Raw genomic sequence first — 6,546 nt, forward strand, 5'->3', positions numbered from 1 at the left:
GGCTGGGAATCGAACCCGGGTCCCCCGCATGCCAGGCCGACGCTCTACCGCTGAGCCAACCGGCCAGGGCCTACTGGGGTTTCTTTTAACTTTCATCTGGGCTATTGTTGGTTCTATCTATTTTTCCCATCCTCCTGTCAAATACTATATTGCAGTAGGAGGATCTGTAGGATGATAACAGACATAGGGCTGGTTATTCCCTGGGTCACACACTGAATATTGAGTCTGATTATAGGTACAGGCCCCTTTCTGAGTTACCTTACACTCACAGAAGCTATACAAAAGCAAGGTGGTGGAGACCTTTTGACCTTCCATGGTGATATGGATACATATTTCACTGTCCTCTATCCTAGTTCCTCTCCCTCTCCAGAGTCCAATTATAAGGAGCCCTATGGCAAGTTCCTCATGCTTTGGTAGTACATGGATGTATGGCCAGTAGGCACGGCTACCATCACAACAGCCTGGCCCATGCAGGTTCGCATTGGATTCAGACAGTCAGTAAAGAAACAACGGAGCCAAAAACTGATGGGCCATCATCTTTAATCCTAGTTTGCACCCAGCGGGCAAGTAAAAACACACTGGGCTCCAAAACCCAATCACATTCAGTGCTCACAAAGCTATTGACTTATCCAAGTTTCCTAGAATCAAAGGTTTCTAGCTTACCAGACTTATTCACCTCTGTTCCCTATCTCCTTCCTTCTCCCTGCACCAACTCTGCACAAACTGGCTTCTCACTCAACACTCCGCCATCTTGGCTGCTTCTCCTGGCCTCCTCCACGTGGCCTCTCTCCCCTCTTCTCTCTGCTCTCTCCTCTAATGATAATCTCAGGAACCGAGAGAGCAAGCTCCCGTTCTGCCCCCATTTTATAGTGTAGAAATCCAAACCTTTAATCCAATATACAAAATAGGGAAGTCTCTAATACAAAGTCACTTATCTGGGGCATGATGGGATTGTACCACCCCACATCAAAAAGGGTGGGAAAGGCTTAAGCCCAAACCCAAGCCCCAGGCTACAAGGATCCTGCCTGCCCACAGCCCCCCCCCCCCCAACACACATTAATATCACCTGGGTGACGGCCTCCACGTGGGCAGCGCCATCTTTAACAAAGTGAGCATCATATATTTTATTTGACCAACAATGGACTAGCCAACTTCCAGTTTGGGGCTGGAGCAGGACATGTTCTCTTCCTCAGGGTCAATTTAGAGGGGTTGGTGGGGTCTATCTCTACTGTCCACGAGGGCATCTCTGCAGGGGCTGCAGGCTTCAGCCAGCTCTGGTGAATCCAGGCAGGTATGCCTTCTACCTTGGTAGCAGTAGGAGTGGTCAGGATTATGGTATAGCATCCTTTCTACCTGGGTCAGAGGAGAGCTGTATTCCAGTCCATGAACCACACCTGGTCTCCTAGGGAAGAATGGACACAGGTAAACAAACTGATTTGAGCCCTATCTAGTACCCACTTGGATATGGTACAGGCTACTTTGCCTAATGCCTCTAATTGCCTGTGTAGTTCTGTTTCTCCTAGTTCTCAGGGGGTCCCTGGCAAACTACATAATATTAGAGGAGGCCTACTGTATATCTCATAAGGTATGTTCTTCGATAGGGTACACCAAATTTTGAACAGAATTAAAGGTAAAGTTTGCACCCATTTAAGACCTATTTCCTGACATAACTTACTGTAGTGAACCCACGCAGCAAATAATTTAGCAGGTCTTGGGTGGGAACGGTGCAGGATTAAAAAATAAACACAGAAAGAAAAAGGATAGGATTGGGAGGACCCATTGCACAGCTAATAGCTTGCAAGAGCAAGTCTCCACCCCAAAACTGCTTTATTTATAGGGCAGAGCAAAGTCATTAGCAAATTAAAGAGAACTCAGAAACAAAGTCACATATTGTTGGGCAAATAAAATATATTATGCTCACTTTGTTAAAGATGGCGCTGCCCATGTGGAAGCCTGTCACCCAGGTGATTGTTTGGGATGGGTGTGATTATATTAATATGTGTTGGGGGTGGGCTGTGGGCAGGAGGATTCTTGTATCTTGGGGCTTGGTTTCAGGACTAAGCCTTTCCCACCCTTTTTGATGTAGGGTGGTACACTCTCATGAGGAGTCCCATCATGCCTCAGATAAGTGACTTTGTATTAGAGACTTCCCTATTTTGTATAATGGATTAAAGGTTTGGATTTCTGCACTATAAAGTGGGGAAGACCGGGACCTTGCTCTCTTGGTTCCTGAGATTAGTGTTAGAGGAGAGAGCAGAGAAAGGAGAGCAGATAAAGGCCACGTGGAGAGGAGAGGAGAAGGCGCCAAGATGGCAGAATGCTAAAGGAGAAGCCAGTTTGTGCAGGGAGAAGGAAGGAGATGGGGAACAGAGGTGAATAAGGCTGGTGAGCTAGAAACCTTTGATTCTAGGTGTAAGGTATTTTTCCCCGAGAAGGAAGGAAGAGAGCCGGAGCCGCAAAGTGTGGAATAGCAGACTGCTTTATTGAGTACAGAGTGCACATCCCACCCGGCAAGGTTCCCTGGCCCCGAGGAAAGAGAGATGGAGGTGCAAGATGGAGGCTAGGGAAGTTGCACGGATTAAACCGCGTGGGTGATATTTAAAGGGTCCCTCTAGGGAAGTGGAGCTACTATGACATGAAATTTCACTGGCTGGCAGACGATAGCTTCTTTCCAAATGGTTCCTGGAAAGCTTCCTTTGGCGGGCTTGATTGTGGGCGGTCCTAGCCAAAGTGGGCGGGTCTGAGTTCTCCACATGACTATCCCTCTATCCACCAACCTTACATTCTGACCTTTTGTGTTAAATAGAAAAAGGGGCGCCGTTTATTCGTCTAGCTACTTCCTGCTAAATAGGGGCGTCATGGGGAGGGGGAGATCAGAAGGTGGTGGCTGTGACTGGAGAAACTTTGCAGATGCGGTCCTGTAAGGATTTTAAAAAAAAGAGAGGAGTAATAGGGGAATTTTCAGGGTCCACCCTTTTGGTGAGCTGGAGATGGATGGAGTCCAGTGGTTCCGACTGCCAGAGGTCCTATAAGGAGGCAAGCTTGAGGCAAAACTGCATGTTAGGAGTGGCATAAAAAGGGGAAAGGAAGAAGGTCCCATCCATTCCCATAACAGAAACCTGTGAAGGAACTAGAGGTCCAGAGTTTAAAGGCAAAAACAGAGAAGGCAGCCCCCATGTCCACAAGAAATGAGATGGACTGACTTACCCACTTGTTGCAGAACCCTGGGTTCTCCGAGTCCAGGCTGTGTCCTAGGAGTTCGAGCGATGCACCCACCTGGCTGGATTGGCCTTCCGTTTGGGCGGCTTGTCCTCCACGTAGAGGCGCTAAGGAAAAAACCTGTTGCCCAAAGGGGCAATCACTCCGCCAGTGACTGGGCTGCTTGCAGTCAGGGCAGGGCTCAGTGGGCAGCCACAGGCAGGGGCCCTACTGGGACCAGTGGTCCTGCTTGCCACACTTAAAGCAAGCTGCTAGTGGCTCTGCTGGTCTCAGGGTTGCCACAAGAGTTTGGGTTTGGAGCGTTACCTTCTGCTGCATGGGGGCCTGGCAAACAGGCCTGTTTTTAGTAGTTGGGACCGTTAAAAACTTTAAATGCCATGTTCACAGGTTCCGGATAGGGGTTTGGGGGATTGGGAATAAGAGGAGGGGGGCTCATGCGGAGCCCGGCATCCAGATCTCACAGGAAAAACGCTGGAGCCAAAGGCAGGACAGGGCAGGAACTTCCTGTAAGAAAATTGGGGTTGGACGTCCTGAAAACCAGGGGCCCCTGGCCTGCAGGGGAGGAGAAAGAGATGGTAGTAGATGGCGAATAAGAAACAGGTTTTTGCGAAGGGAGGGGGGACGGAACTCTCAGAGGGAAGAGAGATGCGAGCACAAAAGACATCCGCAGAGGGACCAGAGAAAAGTTCCGAGAGAGGGAGAGAGAGAAAAAGTGAGGGAGAGAGGCGCCCCCGGGGGTCAGGCAGGAGGGAAAGAGAGTTGGCAGTCCGCGGAGAAGGAAAGATTAGGAGTGGAGATTTTAGGTGAGGTTTCTCTGGCCAGAAAAAGGGCCGTGCGGTGGAACAGGCAGCACAGAGATTAAGGACAGGTGCGCCAATAATTAGGAGCCGTGTATTTAAGAGATCTCCAATCAGTTCCCAGCTTTTTGGCAATAGTTATATTGGTGAGGGTGTTAAAACCGAAAGTCCCTTCAGGACTAATAAACCCTTCAGGTTAATAAAGTGGGTTAATGAGTGGGTTCTGTGGCCTGGCCACAGCTGAGAAGAACAGTTTCTTCTTCCTTAGGGAGGGAAATTCCTGTGCCCTCACAGCCGCGCTCAGTTCTCGGAGTGGTCAGACCTGAGCATTAGCGTCCTAAAAACTCAAGGGTTCAGGCCCTGGCCGGTTGGCTCAGCGGTAGAGCGTCGGCCTGGCGTGCAGGGGACCCGGGTTCGATTCCCAGCCAGGGCACATAGGAGAAGCGCCCATTTGCTTCTCCACCCCTCCCCTCCTTCCTCTCTGTCTCTCTCTTCCCCTCCCGCAGCCAAGGCTCCATTGGAGCAAAGATGGCCCGGGCGCTGGGGATGGCTCCTTGGCCTCTGCCCCAGGCGCTAGAGTGGCTCTGGTCACGACAGACGCCCCGGAGGGGCAGAGCATCGCCCCCTGGTGGGCAGAGCGTCGCCCCTGGTGGGCGTGCCAGGTGGATCCCGGTCGAGCGCATGCAGGAGTCTGACTGTCTCTCCCCGTTTCCAGCTTCAGAAAAATACAAAAAAAAAACACCCAAAACCTCAAGAGTTCAGCCACGGACGAAAGTGGATGTGCTTGGGGACAAGCAAACGCACTCCGACGGAAAAGAGTTCCTTGACGTAGCTACGGTTTCGGACAGGGAGTCTCAGAGGAAAGAACTGAGAGGAAAGCTGGAGGCAGGGGACTTACCGCACTGTGCGCCGAAGTGGGTGGAAGTCGGAGATCCTGGTACTTTCTCGGAGGGGAGGAGAAAGGAGCGGTCCTTGCGGACTGCTAACTCGTTCCTGGGTTTCGGCACCAAAATGTAAGGTATTGCCGCAAAGTGTGGAATAAGTAAACGGCTTTATTGAGTACAGAGAGCACACCCCACCCGGCAAGGTTCCCTGGCCCCGAGGAAAGAAAGATGGAGGATAGGGAAGTTGCACGGATTAAACCGCGTGGGAGATATTTAAAGGGTCCCTCTAGGGAAGTGGAGCTACTATGACGTAGTAAAATTTCACTGGCTGGCAGACGATCATTTCTTTCCAAATGGTTCCTGGGAAGCTTCCTTTGGCGGGCTTGATTGTGGGTGGTCCTAGCCAAAATGGGCGGGTCTGAGTTCTCCACATGACTATCCCTCTATCCACCGACCTTACACTAGGAAACTCAAATAAGTCAGTAGCTTAGGGAGCACTGAATGAGTGGGTTTTGGAGCCCAGTGTGTGTTTTTACTTGCCCGCCGAGTGTAAGCTAGGATTAAAGGTGATGGCCCAACAGTTCTTGGCTCCGTTGTTTCTTTTTCTTTTATATATATATATATATATTTTTTAAGGTTAAGATTTATTTTTTATTCATTTTTTATTTTTCCAGGGACAGAGAGTCAGAGAGAGGGATAGACAGGGATAGACAGACAGGAACAGAGAGAGATGAGAAGCATCAATCATCAGTTTTTCATGGCGACACCTTAGTTGTTCATTGATTGCTTTCTCAAATGTGCCTTAACCACAGGCCTTCAGCAGACTGAGTAACCCCTTGCTTGAGCCAGCGACCTTGGGTCCAAGCTGGTGAGCTTTTTGCTCAAGCTGGCAACCTCGGGGTCTCGAACCTGGGCCCACCGCATCCCAGTCCAACGCTCTATCCACTGCGCCACCGCCCGGTCAGGTGGCTCCGTTGTTTCTTTACCGACTGTCTGAAACTAATGAGAATCTGCATGGGCCAGGCGGCTGCGATAGTGACCATGGATACTGGCTTAACACATTTCCAAGGCAACCCAAGAATTCTCGCCAGTGCAGAAAACCCTCCACCCTATATAATATCTTAACTCCAGTCTCTTCCAGGGATATGGGGGATGGGATGAATGGAAACACAGCCAACATGGAGGTGTGGAGAAGGGCGTGGAAATTGCCTTTATCAACTTAAACAGAGGTTGTAGGGAAGAATTTAGCTCTGCACATTAATCAAGCAAGTGAGGTGGGGGGATGGGTAGCAAAGATCCTGTCAGTTTACCAGCTTACTGCCAGTCCCCCACACCTCTGTCCCCCAGAAATCTAAACCACAAGGACCCTGTGTTCGGCAGATAAAATGTATTATGCTCACTTTGTTAAAGATGACACGAGGAGGCGTCGCCCAGGTGATATTAATGTGTGTTGGGGGTGGGCTAAAGGCAGGCAGAATCCTTGTAGCCTGGGGCTTGGTTTTGGGATTAAGCCTTTCCTACCCTTTTTGATGTAGGGCGGTACAATCCAATCATGCCTCAGAGAAGTGACTTTGTATTAGAGACTTCCCTATTTTGTATATTGGATTAGAGGTTGTGAAGCTACAATATAAAATGGGGGCAGAACG

At 49.9% G+C, this 6,546-nt stretch overlaps 1 long non-coding RNA gene across 1 annotated transcript; it reads right to left on the bottom strand.

Annotated features, from left to right (window-relative positions):
- Nucleotides 1-535: 535 nt before the first annotated feature.
- On the bottom strand, nucleotides 536-5,191 carry LOC136329057 (uncharacterized). The gene is made up of 3 exons (XR_010730145.1): nucleotides 4,915-5,191; nucleotides 3,208-3,723; nucleotides 536-1,402 (listed from the first exon to the last, which is right to left on the bottom strand). It is a non-coding gene; the product is annotated as an uncharacterized lncRNA (long non-coding RNA).
- Nucleotides 5,192-6,546: the final 1,355 nt, after the last annotated feature.

The sequence above is a fragment of the Saccopteryx bilineata genome, chromosome 3, assembly GCF_036850765.1.
Source record: "Saccopteryx bilineata isolate mSacBil1 chromosome 3, mSacBil1_pri_phased_curated, whole genome shotgun sequence".
Taxonomy (NCBI): domain Eukaryota; kingdom Metazoa; phylum Chordata; class Mammalia; order Chiroptera; family Emballonuridae; genus Saccopteryx; species Saccopteryx bilineata.